General features: G+C 49.2%; 1 pseudogene; it reads right to left on the bottom strand.

Annotated features, from left to right (window-relative positions):
• Positions 1–16,217: 16,217 nt before the first annotated feature.
• Positions 16,218–17,363, bottom strand: LOC146186989 (uncharacterized; annotated as a pseudogene).
• Between the last annotated feature and the right edge of the window lie 1,037 nt (positions 17,364–18,400).

The raw sequence follows: 18,400 nt of genomic DNA, 5'->3' as shown, positions 1-18,400 counted from the left end.
CCCACAAAGCAATGGTTTGGCTGAACGCGCTGTACGAACCATTAAAGATGGACTTAAAAGGTGCTCAGAAGGGGATATAACGAAGACCCTGGCAAGAATATTGTGCAGCTATAGAAGCACGCCGCTACCCTCAGGGCGCTCGCCATCCGAAATGTTGCTCGGGTACAGATTGCGCACGAGACTAGATATGTGCTTCCCGCCCAGGTGCAAGACAGTCGACCAGGCCCAGTCACGGGAAGACGCCGGCTGGAGCTTTGCCCCAGGAGATCCGGTATACATCCGCAACTATAGCAGCGGCGAGAAATGGACGCCGGGCAAGGTCAAGGAAACCACGGGCTCGCGTGACGTGAAAGTGGAGACAGACAACGGGGTTGTTCACCGTCACATGGACCAGCTCCGCAGAAGAAGCACCGATGCACCCATTGCTGCTTCAACTCCCCCTGCTTGCCCTGGAGTACCTGCGGATCACTCAGACGTGGAGCTGGAGAGAACGGAGGCTCCCACAGCTAGCGACATCCAGGGTCCGGTGCTGCGGCGGTCAACACGTGTCAGGAGGCCCGTAGTAAGATATGGATTCCAAGAAAAGGGGGATGCTGCGAACTGCTAAATGATTCGTCAGCGCCACGTGTGCCCGCCTCCGCTCTGCTCGTCATCACCAAGCGTCACGGCAGCCTCTGCTTGCAGCTTTCCTTTCGTTCTTCCTTTTTCCTTTGGCTTGGTATAAAAACCCAAGCCACACAATAAACCGAGTTCTTTCTGCCCCAGCCATCAGTCTCGTTGGGCGCTAACGGGTTCGCCGCCGCCGACCCGTTGGCAGGCGAACGCCGGCCGTTGGCGTTTGCAACATCCACCTTCCACATGCGAGCACAGCACATTGTCATCGTCGTCCCTTTACAATATATAGCGTTAGCGGAAACGCAGCTTTGAGGTCTCAACTATTTGAAGACGTTGTGTTCGCAGATACGCGGTTACAATGGAGTCGATGTGATGTTACCGTGACGCCTTTATTTTTGCCCGAAGAAACAATCCAATGAACTTATCAGCTGGCTAAGCATTTGGTGACGTGGCTGTGCGACGAACTGCGCGACGAGCTCCAGAGGCGGCTTGTTTATACCAGCACACAATTGACCGTCGAGCAGCTGGTCCCATGCGTTCTGCGATTTTGCGCCACAAGCAGATTTCATGAAATGATTGCGAGTGATGAACAGCTGGCAGTTAGTGAGCCGTCAGTCGCTGCCTTCATGCCGTCCTCCACACAATCGTGAACTGCCTGGGGCACGAGTGGATGTTTTCTCCTACACTGAGGATGAACGACGTGCAGAAGCGCGGAAGTGATTTCCGCTGCAGGTTCGAGGGGTGCACCGGTGCCATCGACAGGACGTTGGTTTGCACCAGCGCACCAACAGACGTGATTAACCAACGGGCATACTTCTGCTGCAAACAGTACTACGCCCTGAACGCTTTATTGGTAAGAGTGACAATAGTCAGCCTTGTAATGGCGCCGGTGACAGTCGCGCGCACAATTGCCATATTTGCGGGTGCACTGACTAGAAATATCATATGCCACTGCAGTGGAAAGCAGATAGAACGATAAGGTAATAATTGTGAGCAATAAACATACAGTACCTGCAAGGTACAAACATTCTGTACTGCAGTATTAGAGAAGTACGGCTATTTTGCGCCCTTTTGCTTGGTCTCATATCACCCTACGGGTCAACGCTGGGTACCCGTTGCACCTCGCTCCCTTCGTTTTAAAATTATGGAGGCTTAACCACGACGACTCCACTGCTGGACATTTAAGCCACTTTAAAAGTTACGACCGTATCAAGAGCCGCTACTTCTGGTCTGGGCTTTCTACCAGTGTCGCCAAATAAATTTCATCATGTCCGTCTTGCCAGAATCGCAAGCTTTCAACATCCCCTCCTGCTGGCCTACTGCAACCTCTTCCTTGCCCATCTGTGCCTTTTGACACGGTCGCCATTGATTTGTTTGGTCCTCTCCCTTTGACGTCAGATGGCAACCGTTTTGTTGTCACTGCCATCGACCATCTAATGCGGTACCGCTGAAACCGCCCCTCTTCGCTCCGGTGCCGCCTCTGAAGTCGCCGAATTTTTCCTGCGTGCGATAGTTTTGCGTCATGGAGCTCCCCGTATTCTCATTACCGACCGTGGAAAGACCGTGGAAAGACTGCGCGACCAACACCGTCCATAAGACTTCTTCTAGCTACCACCCTCAGACCAATGGGCTCATCGAGCGGTTTCATCCCACTTTGTCCGACATGATATCCATGTATATCGCTCCTGACCACCGGAACTGGGATAACGTTTTACCTTTCGTCACCTACGCCTACAATTCCGCTGTGCAGCGGACTACTGGTTATACCCCTTCCTTTTTAGTTTCTGGCCGTCAACCATCGACAGTACTGGACACTACTTTCTTCTCTGCTCCCTCTACGTCTGAATCTCTGGGCGAAGAGTTTGCCACTCGTATGGCCCAGTGTCGCCAACTTGCCCGTTTGAACACTGAAGATGCCCAATAAGAACGCAAAGCCCTGTATGATCAACGCCATCGAAATCCCTCCTTTACCCCAGTGATGAAGTTCTCCTGTGGACACCAGTCCGCATTCCTGGCCTGTGTGAGAAGTTCCTCCATCGTTACATTGGCCCTTATACAGTACTCCAACAAACGTCTCCGGTGAACTATCGCGTTATTTTCTCGTACACCGTCGAAGATCGACGTCGTCGCTCCGAAGAGATCGTCCACGTCTCGCGCATGAAGCCTTATGCCCGTGGTCCCTCATCCCTGTAATAAGCGACCAGAGTGGCCGCTCTCTTGTCGGGGGGATTTGTGTGAGCGCAGTGCGTGAACTTTCACCTCTTTCGTCTGTATAGATCCATCATCATCATCATCATCACCGCTGACTGCTGCTCGGAGTGTCGCGCGCTGTGTACCAGCTGGTTCTAAAAAAAAAAACAGACGTTCGTGCAAGTGCAATATATATATATATATATATATATATATATATATACCGGGTGTCCCAGCTAACTTGAACCAAGGGGTACAAAATAATATATTTGAGGTAGGTCAGTGAAACCAATTGCATTCAACTGCCAGCCTCCTTGCGCACTACAGGCAATTTTTTGTTTTGCAATTACTTAATAACCTAATGTTAATTTATCTAATTTATTAAATATCGACTTTAGACCAAACATGTAAATTGGAAAGTTGTAGAGCACCTTCAGAAACCCCCATTTCTATAATTACGATAAAGAAAGTCTCACGTCTACCTTTTTTTCCGGGCTCAAAAGAAAGCACGTGACTAGTGCATTTGTGCGCCGCGATTGTGGTGCTCTCAGTCCTGGTTTGAGCGAACGAAATTAGCTGCAGGCGTGTCTTCTTGGCCCCGTTAAAGCGGCAGGCCGATATGCCTGCGATGGCTTCTTCGCCCGCGTCAGACAGCCGGCCCACGTGACGGTGCAGTAGCAGCGAGAGCGGCGAGCCGACACCACCGACATTCTAACAAGGCCTCCTCCTCTCCTATTAGCGAACGTCACGACAAACGAATGAGCGATAAGGTATCAGCCACTGAATCTGCGCATACAGGCTTAGATAAAGGGGTGAGATGACATCATGTGACTCGACTAAAGTTAGCGCTGCACCTTCATTTGCCGGTTCTTTATCGCCATCCGCCTGTCGTGATGTAGGCTGCTGCGGTGCGCAGGCCTGGCCAAAATCGCGGTGGCGATTTTGGCCAGGCCTTTCTATATCGTGCAGACTGCTATGGTCTCCAAATGGTACTGCCAATTTCAGTGATGGTTGTGTAAAAAATTATTGCATTTTCGACGTCATTGGCATCGTATAGGGAGAGGGATAAGCAACGAACCACCTCTGAAAATGGCCGTGTCATCGATGCTTACCCATGAAAGTTGATTAGGCGCAGATTCATTTCAATCCTTCTTTATTGGCTTGCAAAAGAGACTAACGCTTCTTAACATGCTTAAACTTTTGACCTCGGTCCCAATACTTCAACGCGGCGTCCATTCTTTTTTTCACGTCCTTCATCCTTTTCGCGATAGAAGCGAACAGAGATTTTGCCAGTTCTGGGTCCAGTTGGAGGACATTCCACTCCCTCTCAACGGCTGCCACCAGAGTGACTGCGTCAGTGTTCTTCAAGGTGGAGCGAGCCAAACCTGCCTTCAGTAAACTTGAAACATTTTTGATTGTGTTCAGGTCGGGGCTCCTTTTCGGCCAGAAGAGCAGCGCAATTCAAGACTTGTACAGATTTATTGCACTGAGGATGCAGTGTGAACAGAGCATCCGTCGTGTTGGAAATACAAACACCCGTCAGGAAAAGGTCCAATCACGGCTAAAGGAAGGATAAAAGTGTCGATAATCTCGTTGTAGACTTCGGCCGTGAGCCTCCCTGGGATGCGTAAGAGCGGACCCAGACCTGCGTAGGCTATTGCACCCCAGGCGTTCACCAAGACACGCCCGCTTGCTGTGACATCGCGAACGTTTTCATCGTCATAGCTGCAATAAAACTGATGCATTGAATTTGATAACCAAGACACTAACAGAGCAGTTACCAGTATATAATGAGAAACTGAGCGAATTTTGCTGAGGTATTTGCAGCTCGTGATATACTGAGGTAAAGAACTTCAGAGCACCGTTCATATTTTTAGCTAGAGACCACAGATTTTAGGTTTGCACATATACTCGTACTTCGAGTGAAACTGCGCTATGGTAAGCCAGTCCTAAAGGTTCTACTCCGGCGGTGGGGTTCACAGCAGCCGCCACACAGGAAGCGTGCCATGTTCCCCTGCTGTCGCCGTATATTCTCCGCGCTCCTGCCATCATAACTACCTCTGGTCACATACTCCTCCTATATAGGCATGTCGGCCTCCTTCTATGGTAACTCCTCTCTTTATCCTAAGTGGTTACCACACTACTACTGCGCTGCAACTTAAACAAAAGGCTGCGAAGTGAGCGTTGCTGCAATGGAAAATTGGAACTATAGGGAACAAAAAAAAAACAGAGTAGGTCAGGGAACAAACGAAACTCGCGAGAAAAAATGATTGAAGCAAACAGAATAAATAACCACGCTTGGTGCATGCTTGTGCGGTTCCGCAATCTCTGTTTGCTTCAATGAAGTTCATGTCCCCGTCTTTCACTCTGGTAAATTCAAAAACGACACCATACTAACTTTTTAAAATCTTCCTTATTCTGCAAAAAACACAAATTAATGACATTTCAGGCGAAATCAGGCATGAGCAAGGCAGGTAATGAAAAGGCAAGACAACCAGTAGTCATTAAGGGATGGGTAACGGGCTAGCTCTTAAGAGAAGGGAAGCGTAGCAGGGGCAGCAGAAAGTTAGTTGCAAGGATGAGGTTAAGAACTTTGCGTGGGTAAGGTGGTCGCAGCTGGCACAGACCAGTTATTACTAGAAAAATAAGGAAAAGGCCTTAGCCCTTCAGTGGGTGTAATCCGCGTGGTGATGACTTCGCCGCTAAAACTAAGTTGTAGGCCCATGCCCGCTGTTCATGTGAAATAATATGCAAGAAAAGTAAATCTCACCGGCAGCCATCGACTCTCCAAACACGGAGTCGCTGGTTCCTGCAGGTACTGAATTTCAATTCATCACTTAATATTACGTGTTGACAGTCCTCAGCGCTACAGCACTACATGCCGATGCGCAAATTCCAGACGCTTCCTGCGATGTTCGCTGGTCAGAAGTGGCCTTCTCGCAGCCACGCGGCTTCTAAGGCCTATAAAGTTATATCTCTTTCGGATGGACGAAAGGCTTAGGTGAAGACCAAGTTCCTTGATTTTCTTTGCTGTCGTGAATGAATCGTTGACGGCGGCAGCTGTAATCAGAGCATCTTCCTCATCATTTGTTCTTTTAGACCTCCTTTGATGCGGGGCATCTTCCAAGTGGTTCTCCCGGTGAAACACTCGAAGAATGCGGTTTACTGTCTTCTGAGGAAGGTTCACCAGCGGTGATGTCTCTCACTGGGGCATAAACTTTCCATTTCTTGGCGCTCCTCGGACGCAAGTCGTCGTGGCCGTATTCTTGTGACAAGTGGTCTGGGATCGCATGGATCATAGCAGCAGTAATATACCCCTATGAACAATGTTTTTGCGGAAATTTATTGATGACCAAAGGCGATAAGACGAGGCGATGCTGCGTCGAAATATTTTTCGAAACTTCAAAATAGTTTATATCAAGAAGTACCAAGCACTGGCTTTACCAGATCTTTCCCACCACACACGAGGTAACCAAGTCCACGCTTTATGGCAACAAATGGAAAGCTTAGAATAGAGAGAACTGGCGGTGAATTTGTAGCGGGGGTGATGGTTGTTGTTTGATACAGCTAACGAGGGAGAGAAGAGTGCGAAATCATAATTTATTTTCTTCCAAAGCCAGCCGCCAGGTACCTGGATGGCTAGGCTGGTCGACGCTCGCGCGATAACCTTCAAATCGCGCTCGTCTGTACGAAGCGGGACCTGTTCTCAGGAGGCGAAAAAGATTTCTCTGTGTCTTATGACTGTACCACAACACGAGTAGAAGCCTCCTGCGTGGGTTAGCTTAGGTTACCAATGCAATAGTTCCGTCGAAGGGTTTAACGATATTAAATGGGATGTTTTAGATAGTTCATTAGGCTGCATACGTTTCCTATTATTAATCTGGTTTTAATTTTTCGCATCAATCATTCCACCTAAACAATGTTAATGGAAGTTATAAATAAGTAAATAAGCAATGTTTAAAGAAAGGCCTACTTGAAAAGTGTTTGGACAGTGTTAGTGTCGATGAACTGAGTGAAGCTTTGAATGCCTACCTGCTTGCTGCCATGCATCTTCTCTTTCCTCTGTCGTTTGTAGCGGCGAGACAAAATGACAAATATTGTTACACACAAGAGAGCAGCCAAAAGTAACAAAATAAAGCATGGGGTGTCTTTCGTAGATTCCCCAATGTATGATATTACTCCGTAAAAAGCTAATAGCTAAAGTTCAGTGCATTAGTCACGGTGCTAAAAAAATTCTAATGCAAATATACAAATACGCATCATCTAAATAGCTCAAAACTTCGAACGAAATGTGGAAGCAGGTTCAAAACCTAATGGCACCTACTCATCAAGCCCTGTCATAAATAACGGCAACGAGAGAGCGGGGATGTTTGCTTCTTAAATACATGAAAGTAAATAAAGATTAAATAAAGCAGAGAGAATGCCTGACGATAGTGCGCCACAAACTAAAGGAAAAATGGAAGTCTTCGTGGGATTGTGATGTAAATGACAAACTGTGCATGTTAAGCCGTTGCCGCGGCAGCCAAACATAAGACACATAATTATTTGTTGAAAAGAGAAAAATCCCTCTGAAACTTGAAAACGATGTCACTGTAAGCCATACAAAAAACTTCAAGCGCAAAAAAAAAAGCATTTAACTCTATTTTATTGTGAACACATTGTGTACCATCCAACATTAGTCTTTAGCGAAACTGAAGTTATTGATCTGTCATGTCTTTTGACTCTTTAAACTAGGGAAATGTTTCAAACAATCTTTCATCATCATCATCATCAGCCTAATTATACCCACTGCAGGGCTAAGGCCTCTCCCATATTTCTCCACTCAACCCGGTTCTGTGCTAGCTGCATCCACTTGACCCCTGCGAACTTCTTAATCTCATCCGCCCAACTAACTTTCTGCCGGCCCCTGCTACGCTTTCCTTCCTTGGAATCCAGTTTGTTACCCTCAGCGACCATCGGTTATCCTCTCTATGCACTACATGTCCTGCCCATGTCCATTTCTTCTTCTTAATTTCTACTAGAATGTCGGTAACTTGAGTTATTTCTCTGACCCACACTGCACGCTTTCTCTCTCCTAATGTTACCCCTACCATTTCGCGCTCCATAGCCCTCTGGGTTGTCCTCAACTTAAGTAGAACTCTCTTGGTTAGCCTCCACGTTTCAGCCCCATAAGTGAGCACAGGCAAGATGCAACTGTTGTATACTTTCCTCTTGAGCGATACCGGTAAGCTGCTAGCCATAATCTGCGAGTGCTTGCCAAATGCGCTCCATACCAATCTTATTCTTCTTGTTATTTCCTTTTCATGGTCCGGATCTGCGGTTACTACCTGTCCTAAGTAGACATATTCGCCTACTACTTCCAGTACTTCGCTACCTAATGTAAACTGCTGTTCCTTCCCGAGGCTGTTGAACATTACCTTAGTCTTCTGCATATTGATTTTCAAGCCTACCTTTCTACTTTTCCTGTCTAGGTCATCAATCATTATTTGCAGTTCATCCCCCGAATTGCTTAGCAAGGCAATGTCATCAGCAAATCGCAAATTACTGAGGTATTCTCCATCTACCCTTATCCCTAACTGCTCCCATTCCAAGTCTCTCAATACTTCTTCTAAACAAGCTGTGAATAGTACTGGGGAGATTGTGTCTCCTTGCCTCACACCTTTCTTTATGGGAATTTTGTTACTTTCTTTATGCAGAACTATGGTTGCTGTGCAGCCACTATATATATCTTCCAGCACTTTCACGTATGGCTCGTCTACCCCCTGATTTCGCAATGCCTGCATCACCGCCGAGGTTTCAACTGAGTCAAATGCTTTTTTGTAATCAATGAATGCTATGTATAAGGGCTGGTTATATTCCGAGCATTTTTCTATCACCTGATTGATGGTATGGATATGATCGATAGTAGAGGACCGTTTCCGAAAACCTGCTTGATCCGTTGCTTGATTGCAGTCTAAGGTTGTCCTGATTCTATTAGCGATTACCTTAGTAAATACCTTATACGTAACAGACAGTAAGCTGATTGGTCTGTAATTTTTAAGGTCCTTAGAGTCCCCTTTCTTGTGAATGAGGATAATGTTTGCATGCTTCCATGGGTCTGGTACCGTCGATGACACCAGGCACTGCGTATACAGGGTGGCCAGTTTTTCTAGCACGATATCCCCCCGTCATTCAGCAAATCTGTAGTTATCTGATCCTCTCCAGCTGATTTACCCCTTTTCATAGTTTCTAGTGCTTTCTTGACCTCGTCCTTCGTCACTGGTGGAACGTCCGACTGTTTTTCCCTACCGCCAATCTCATTACGGTCCCGACAACTTTGGCTACTGTAGAGATCTGTAAAGAACTCCTCGGCTTCTTTGACTATCTTTTCCATATTAGTGATGACGTTTCTCGCCTTGTCGCTTATCGCATACATCTGGTTTTTGCCTATGCCAATTTCTTCTTTACCGCTTTAAGGCTTCCCCCGTTCTTTACAGCATGCTCAATTTTCTCCATGTTATACTTCCTTATATCGGCCACCTTGCGCTTATTGATTAGCTTTGATATCTCGGCCAATTCGATCTGGTCTGCTGGATTGGAAGCTTTCATACTCTGGCGTTTCTTAATGAAATCTTTCGTCTCCTTAGACAGTTTACCGGTATCCTCTCTGACTTTCCTACCGCCTGCTCCTACCGCGCACTCAGTAATGATATCTCTGAAATTATTGTTCCTTGCCTCTACGGTAATGTCACCATCCTCAGTTAGAGCTGAATACCTATTCTGAAGCGAGATCCTGAACTCTTCTGCCCTCCCCCTAACCGCTAATTCGTTGATGGGTTTCTTTCTTACTAATCTGTTGCGTTCCTTCTTCAGATTTAGACATGATAGAAAAACAGCGCAAAAGACGTGCACGGAGGAGAAGAACGGACAGGACAAGCGCTGACTCACAACTGAAGTTTATTGAAAAAAAAACACACAGATATATAACCCAGCCAAGCAGCACCAGCACCAAACTATCATGTCACCATACCAACTCGCCCAGATGTCTCTTCTTTTTCAGATTTAGGCTAATTCGGGACCTCACCATCCTGTGGTCACTGCATCGCACTTTCCCGATTACCTCTACATCTTGCATAATGGCGGGGGTTGAACACATTATGAAGTCGATTTCATGTTTAGTCTCACCGTTAGGACTTTTCCATGTTCATTTCCGGTTCTTCCGTTTGTTGAAGAAGGTATTCATGATTCGTAAGTTATTGCGCTCTGCAAACTGAACTAGTAACTCCCCTCTGCTATTCCTAGAACCAATGCCATAGTCACCTACTGCCTTGTCTCCTGCCTGTTTTGGCCCTACCTTGGCATTGAAGTCGCCCATTAGTACAGTATACTGCGTCTTTACTTTCGCATTGCCGATTCTACATCTTCATAGAAGCTTTCAACTGCCTGGTCATCATAACAACATGTAGGTGCATAGGCCTGTACAACCTTCAGTTTATACCGCTTATTAAGCCTAATTACGATGCCTGCAACCCTCTCATTAATACTATAGAATTCATCTATATTACCCGCTATATACTTATTGACAACAAAACCTACTCCTAGTTGTCGCCTCTCTGGTAAACCTCGAAAACACAGTACATGCCCATGCTTCAGGATGGTATATGCCTCATTCTGCCTCCTAACCTCACTAAGCCCTATGACATCCCATTTCATGCCCTCTAGTTCCTCTAAAAGCACTGCTAAACTAGCTTCACTAGCTAGGGTTCTAGCATTAAGCGTTGCCAGGGTCAGTTTCCAATGGCGGCCTGTCCAGCGGAGCCAGGCTTTCTTAGCACCCCCTGCTGCGTCACAGGTCTGACGGCCGCCGTGGTCAGTTCCGCAGCCGCTGGTGACTGAGGGCCGGGGTTTTATGGAGCTTATCATAGGAGGTTGCGGCCAATTACTGCACCAGGGTGGCCAACTCCTGTTCTGGTGAGGGAGTGCGTTGCCGTAGGTGTTCACCGGCATCAGGTCGCACCCCAAACCTGTGTGTTCAATTCCATCGACACTTTCATAACCTCTCAACACTACCCACAGCATTTTATAGGCACCACTTTATCTACAGCCTCCTCTCATTTGTTCTGCGTCGCATAGGAGTCCAGAATTGTCACCGTTCAGTGTGCCTGCTTCGTGATTCTTAATTGTGCGGCGATGGTTCGAGGGTAGGGTTAGATTTCGCGGGTAGAGAATGCTTCCAAAAGGAAATTATGCTTACGCGTTACTTTGTTGCACATTTTAAGCACAGTTTTGCTGTCTAACTTGCATATTTAAAAGAGAAGACGTTCGTATCTTGACTACGCAGTGCGACGGGAGACATAAAATGCCGAATCCTGCATTATCCAGGTGCCGTATATGTGCTTTCGGCTCAGACTGCGATTCGGTAGCCGGCAGACAATGCACTACAGGTACGCGTTTCAGCGGCGTGATTCTAAAAAACTTCTACAGTTCTTTTTATAGTGAATCCTAAAAACAATTCCTAATCATAATTATCAAGTTACGTTCTTAACTAAGACCTGCCTTTAGTTTAGCACAATCGTACTGGATGTAAGCTATCCAACAATTCATAGTTTTCATTCACAATAGACTAATTAGCTTTAAAGGTTTCGCGGCAGTACTAAATTAGGGCCTGCAATGACACTAATGCATTGATTGCTGAGATAATCTGTCCAATGATATATGACATAATGATGTAGCGTAAATTAAATTTAATCTGAATTACCCATCACGGTAAATAATTGTGAGCTAAAAAAAGAGACGTTCATTCAACCATCTAAATTTACAGCCCTCTACACTCTTTCACAAAAACACAAAGTCCCATACTCTCAAACATGTAATAGCCAAAGTGTATACACACGAGACCATTAGTCGGACATGCACGAGAACTGAGCTCAGGCTTCAGATCGGCACACGTGTTTAACCATCGCACAAAACAAGGGTGAAGGAAGGGTGGCGCAGGTGAGGGTGCTTAATATCTGACCACTGACAACCGAAAGCCTGCCCCTCTTACAATTAATTACCTTTGATGCCAACGCCGTAGAAACCGCGCCTTTCCATCTGGTTCTAATTGGCTCGACAGGTAAGTCCAAAGCAGGAGGCGCAGGCTCTACAGGGCTGGATACATTGCCCTCATGGGCTGTCCCCGCACCTCAGCGAGGCAGCGGCGTCTCCACAACACATACATCGCCAAGAAGAACGCCAATCGGCCAAAGAGGCCATTCGGTTACCGGGCTCCAGACCCGGCGCGAACAAAGTAATCTATAAACCAGGCGCTACATTGTTCGCGCCACAACACACTCGAAAAACACATGGCGCACTGTCTCTGGCGCCCCTCATTTCGCGCACTGGTTATTATGCAATAGGTCACATGATTCGAGGCGCTCTCGCGTTGGAACAACGCCCCAGCGCCTTTGTTACTCAAAGTCCTTAACGGCCACGCGCAATCTAACCGAACCCACGTCCTCCACCTTTTTGCTTGTGAGCGCGGTTAGTCATCTGGGCTGAGCTGCGCGCAGACCGCAAGCTTGCTGTTTCGGGACGCGGGGTTCTCGCTAAGTTAAACGTCAGGAAGCTCGGTGTCGAGTGACAATTTCAGGCACGCTGTGGCTCTGTAATATGCTAGAGGCCTCTTTGCTTGCAGGCCTGAGTAACGGCCTGGGGCGAACGAACGACGAGATGTGCTCAGAAAATATAATAGCAGCGAGCGCTTCCGGTAGGATTCGCTATCCACAAGTGCTGTCACAAGTTTGGCTTTAGTGTGCGGTCTCATGTGGCTACATACGGCAGCTCCAGTCCCCCTCGGAAAGCTGGCAAATGACATATGTGGCGAGAGACAAGCGCGGTGTCAGCATCCCAAATGTATGCGCCGATGATGGCCGCTAAGCGGTCTGGTGCTGCTCGGCAGGGCACGACTGCGATACGGGCAACGTAATAAGCGAAGATGCCCGCGCGAATCTTTACTAGATTCACTTCGGCCTCCATGGAGAGGTCAAACTGTGCAGCTGCTCTTAGTGTGCCTGCTGGTCAGGACATGACCTCGTCCCATACTCGTGCGGACACTCCCCCGTCCTGAACGAGCATGCTAGCACTTTTACGCCCTATACAAAAGGGATGCGTATGGGGCGCGGGCGTTACATGCACTGAATCGAAGAACTATGCTCTTGTCCGCGTTTAACGTCGCTTCCACTGGGACAAGCGAAATTACCGAATATCTGCAAAAAGTGTGTCATGCTGCTGGCATAGCGAAGTGAAAGCGATATGTCGTCGGTATACGCCGAAACGACAATCGAGTCCTTTCCGGTCATGGAAAACCCACAAATATTCAGCATGCATGAAATGCTGCCCAGCAGGGGGTCTAAGGCCAACAAGAATGGTGCTGGAGACAACGGGCACCCCCGGCTACTCCGTGCGTCAGCGTAAAAGAGGAGGAAGCCAAACAATATATTATGATGTTGGCGCTAAGGTCTTATAGACGCTGCTCGGCTACTGAAGGCTGGCCAGAACACTGTGACACGGAAGACGGATAAGCGATGCTCAACTCTGTCGAAGTCCTTTGCTCTATCGAGTGAAACGAACACCCCGTTAATCCCCTTGGTGTGTGCGTATGCGAAAATATAGCGCGTGAAAGATGCGAAGACGGAAAGTCCTGGCACTGCGCATGACTGGATAGGCCTAACGAGGTGCGGCAACAAAGGCTTTAAGCGGTCGACCAAAGCGAAGCGCCCAACTTGTAATCCATGTTCTGGAGGGTTACTGGCCGCCAAGCCTCGGGGCACGACAATGCCATTCCCTATTTGGGGACCAAAACTATCCTGCCCTCCCTAAACGAGTGCGGTGGGCTCCTTCTTCAAGGCAGGCATTCATCATTTCCATAATTGAGTCACCAAGAACATCAAAAGAGGAGTAATAAAAGCCAGCTACCAGCCCATCTGGTCCAGGCGCAGAAACCCGGTGCATGGCCTTCAAAATGCCGCGAACTTCAACCTTGGTTGCTCGCGCGCATAGCGACGAGGCTATCTCACCAGGCGGATGACGGAGAGCGTCGCAGATAGCGGCCGCAATGCCCTCAAAGACTGCCAGTTCGCTCTTAGCCTCTGATGTGAAAACCACCCCAAAAATGTTTGCGAAAGCCCCGCTCAATATCGCAAGGCTGCTCACTAACACCGCCGTTGAGCAATGTTATGCTCGTAATGAGGTCAGGGCCCTCGCCGCGGTAGAGAAGTTGCCTAGCATGAACCAGGTCAGATGACTCTTGGCAAGGCATTTTTTCCTCGGCTGCTACGCGAGATGCCTGTACTATTTTATTTACTCTAGAATGCAGTGCTATCAGACACGAAGTGTGTCCATGTACTCGCAAATTGCGAAGCTGAGCTCTCCCGCCTGCTTTATTATTCGCATAGGGCGCAGCACATCGTTCAGTGCCGATGTCTTTCGCCTGCCCCTCAACCTGCCTCCGTCTACGTGGATGTTGCGCCGTTTGCCCTTCAGGCTATCCCAGGTCTCTTGGTTGGTCTCGCTAGAGCCGACAAGAGAGTTTGCTAAGGCTGCTATAGCCTCTCGCATGCACTGCTCGTCGTAAATGACAGTTATGATCATTCCCCAATTTGATGGCGTGGTTGAACGGCCGGAGCTACCCCTCACCTCAACGAGACCGACCGTGGACAGTGGTCGCTCTAGCCTCTAGCGTCTGGCGGAAAGGAGACGACCTCAATGCGCAAGGCTCTCTGCCAGTGTGGATGGCAAATAGACGCGGTCGAGTTTAGAGGCCATTCGACCTCTGGTCCGCATAGCTGCAAAGATGACGTACAAGTTTTCCGAGCTCCTTCGAATGATAGTTGGACCTTCCCTTCCCGGAACTTTCTACATTGCGCCAAGTATCTAGGACGCAGTTGAAGGCTCCTAATAGGATGTGCGGCATGTGCTCAAGAAGGTGCGTTGTCATAGAACGAAAGAAATGATTTGTTGACGCAAGAGTAACCGGCGCGTAAACTTTCAAGAAAGGCACCTTCCACCCATCCAGGAGGGCATCAACCGCAATAACAAGGCCATCGTGTCCAAACGTGCAGTGCGCGACTGAACGAAAAGTCTGGGATAGGAAAACGACCCTTAAGCCACAGCACCGCGAATCCGTTAAGGAGAACGAAGCCCCGACTGGAAGCGCTCACGATACGAAATAACATCTCAAGGCGTGCGAAAGTTGCAATCTTGAATAAATATAATATCGGCCGTGCATGAGCGCGCTAAGTGCGAAACCTCTCGCTATTTATCGGCAGAACGCAACCCCTCTACATTAAAAGTGACGAATCTAAAAAGAGCCTGCATAACCCAAAATGGTACAAGCGACGCATCTAACTTGGCCGGAACTAAACAGAACGGCTGACGCACGGTGCTTGGACGCGGACAAAGTTTGAGGTCGAGTTGAGAACCCTAGAAGGTACAACCAAGGTCGATTTGAGAAACCTAGAAGGCACAACCACTTGGCAGGACAGCGTAGGTCCCGTCCGGTGGCCTGGTGGCGGCGTAGCGGCGACGAGTGGAACTGTCTGCTTTGTGACATATTCCGGCTGGAGGGAGCGGCTGCGGAAGAGAACACATAGTCACACTGGCACTGACACTTATCAGATACCACCGTTAAACGTTCAGCGCCCTTGTCAGCGGAGCCAGCGTGTAGGAGGAAAAGCGGTGGCTGAAGGAGGCCATTGAGGCCTAGCGTCCGTAGGAGGGGCGTCATGGGGCCTACTTCTCATTGGGCGTGGCGTCCATTTCTCTAGCTTCGCTGCCACGCACTTAGTTGAGCTTTTTATTCGGCGCCCGAACCGCACGTACCCGATCCACTGTTCGAAGGGAGTGTCCGCTTTGCGACATCTTCGTCATGTGCCTACAAAAAACAAACCTGTCTTCTAACCACCAAAATATTTTCAGGAAAAATAAGGTCTTTCGCCGTGACCGAGAGCACGCAAATAGATTCTAATTGGGTATTGCCTAATGGCAACGGCACCTGAGATAAAACTTTGGCTGGGCCTAGTTGGTTCATGATTTTTTACAGAACTGAAGAGCGCGAACAGAAGACAATCCACAGAGAGAAAGAGAACCCAAGGACAGGCGCTAACAACCACTTTATTCTTCATGGCAACAACGCCTATATAGACCTGAGACCAAACTTGTGCAAGCTGACAAGGATCCGGCAAGTCATTTGATTCTGATAAGAACAGAGTGTTTTCGGAAATGTTTTGTAAATTTCCTAGCCGTTTTGTTGCAGACACCTACTGTTGTTGATCATTCCTTTTTAGGGGACATCTCATCTGTAAAGTTTTATTCCTGCAGGTGGGGTGAGTGTGTTGTGCGTGTAGGAAGTCTTTCTAACTCGAGCTGCTGAAGTCCGCCGAAGTGCGAGCCCTTCAATTTGCAGCTACGTGTTTAGCACAGACTTTACAGGAAGCTGCGATGGTGTCGCTCACCGCCAGCTTCTTGAAGAGACTCATGTAGCGTGTGCTACAGAAGCGCCTCATCTCTTTGTCATTGTTGGGGTCCCAGGAGCCCAGGGCCCCAACAATGACTGCCTCGATGCTGACCCGCTGGAATTTCCGGAGCAGGTATTGGCGAACGGGTTCGTACTTGGCGACCTTACTCTCCCGTGTAGCATCGAAGGCGGTTTTGCAATTGTCAAAGGGACATGTGACACCAATGACAATCGCCGTTTCCCCGCGCGCCAGAACAAGACCTGGGCGGAGGTTCGTGTCACCCACGGGCCGGTTCTCGTGGGTGATGGCGAATCGCTTCTCGGTGGCTGTCTTCAGCCGGTCGATGATCCGGTTGTGCCGGCTGGTGTAGGCAACGCTCTGGCGCATGCAGGGGCAGCGAACATGCAGGAGAATTCCTTTTCATGCCCGCTTCTTCGACACCGCTGGTCAGCAGCGACATCCCACGGCCTGGCTCCGCTGAGGGACAGCAGGTTCAGCCTCACACGGTGCACGAAGCGCCAATCCCAGAAGCGAGTGAAGCGCCCCGTCCTCATGAAGTAGGAACTGCTACGGTCGGCCGCTACGCACTCCATCACTTTTCCTTGGTTAGGCTTTTCTTGGAGATGGTGATCTCGTGCGCGCATAGTGATACTCCGAAGTGTCCTCACCACTTTTGTGCGCTGCTTCTGCGTGACGTTCACGTCGGCGCGAGTGTTGCTGGGGCCCCCTTCTTGGATCTCCCACGTGACCGCCAGGCGCCGGGAAGCCTTGCGAGCCTCCGTCCATACAGACGCTGCGTTGCCCTAGCTCGGAAGTCTCCCTCCGTCTCCCATGACAGGTAGGCAGCGATGTCCTCATCGGTAGCTGGTCGGCGTAGTCGCTTCGTCGTGATGGCTGCACTGCCGTAAAGGTACTCATTGGACGCGGTTCCTGGAAGATAAAGAGACTTCTTGATTAGTGGCCGCAGTACGTCGTCGAGGCGCGCCCACTCTGACCTGCCCAACACACCGAACCGCATGGAAAATTGAGCGCTGGATATACAAATGTTTTGACAGCGTCCAATCTCTGCCGAGGGGTCAGCATCGAGCTACGCAGGCGGCGGCCGGTGTTGATAGCCTCCTCCACAGTAGCTCTGTCCGGGAAGACGTTGAACCCCACAGGGCGGCCCAGGAACGTCTGGCTTTCAAAGTCCTGGATTATTGGGGTCTCCGCTCCTGCAATAAAAAAGGGGGTCATTCTTGTTCCGACCTGTGTCTTGCCGCTCAGATGGAGAGTGCGACACTTCGCTGGGTTAAGCTGTAGTCCCAGCCTAGAAGAAAGGGATTCAACAATGGTAATGCGGGCTTGAAGCTACTCCGGGTCATTGGCCAGTGGGGTGAGGTCATCGGCGTAGGCCAGGATGTTGTGCTGCCTCTCGCCTCCCTGCACATCACGCAAAAAGGGTCAATGGCAAGAATAAACAAGCGCCCACTCAGTGGGCATCCCTGTCGAATCCCTGCAGAGATGTCGATCGGCCGCGTTGATCCTTCTTGTCCTACGATGGTGATGGTGTTGTCCCTATAAAGGTCAGCGACGATCGAACAGAAGTCGCTGCGCGCGCCGGCTTTACGTAGTGCGTCGATGAGGGCGTTGTGGGCGACGGATCCAAAGGCGCTGCTGAAGTCGAGGAACGCCACGCACAACTCCCCACCGCCACCTCTCGCTGCGTCAAGGCGCTTTTGTAGCACGAAGTTTTGTTCAAACACACCGTCGTGCGGCAGGAACCCCTTTTGACAACGAGAGAGCAGCTCGTGTTCAGCGATCCAACGCTGCAGCCGAGTGGCGAGGCATCCAGCCTAGTTTTGAGATCGTTGACCCGAGTGCGATGGGGCGCCAGTTCGTGACGTCCTCCGCAGGTCCCTTCTTGTGGATGAGAATGGTCCGGAACTCCTTCCACGCTGGTGGCACTCTCTTGAACTTGAGACAGGCGCTGAATGCTGCATTCAGGAAGGCTGCTTCAGGGTCTGTCTTCTTCTAGTGCTGTTAGGTGATTCGGTCATTGCAGGGCGCGGTGTTTTCACATTTCCTCAGCTTCGTCAGGACGTCCTCTTTGGTGAACTTGTTTAGTGGGAATTCCGTGA

The sequence above is a fragment of the Amblyomma maculatum genome, chromosome 6 (assembly GCF_055883805.1).
Source record: "Amblyomma maculatum isolate TAMU_Amacu chromosome 6, ASM5588380v1, whole genome shotgun sequence".
Classification (NCBI taxonomy): Eukaryota; Metazoa; Arthropoda; class Arachnida; order Ixodida; family Ixodidae; genus Amblyomma; species Amblyomma maculatum.
This window is presented reverse-complemented; position numbering and strand designations above follow the sequence as displayed.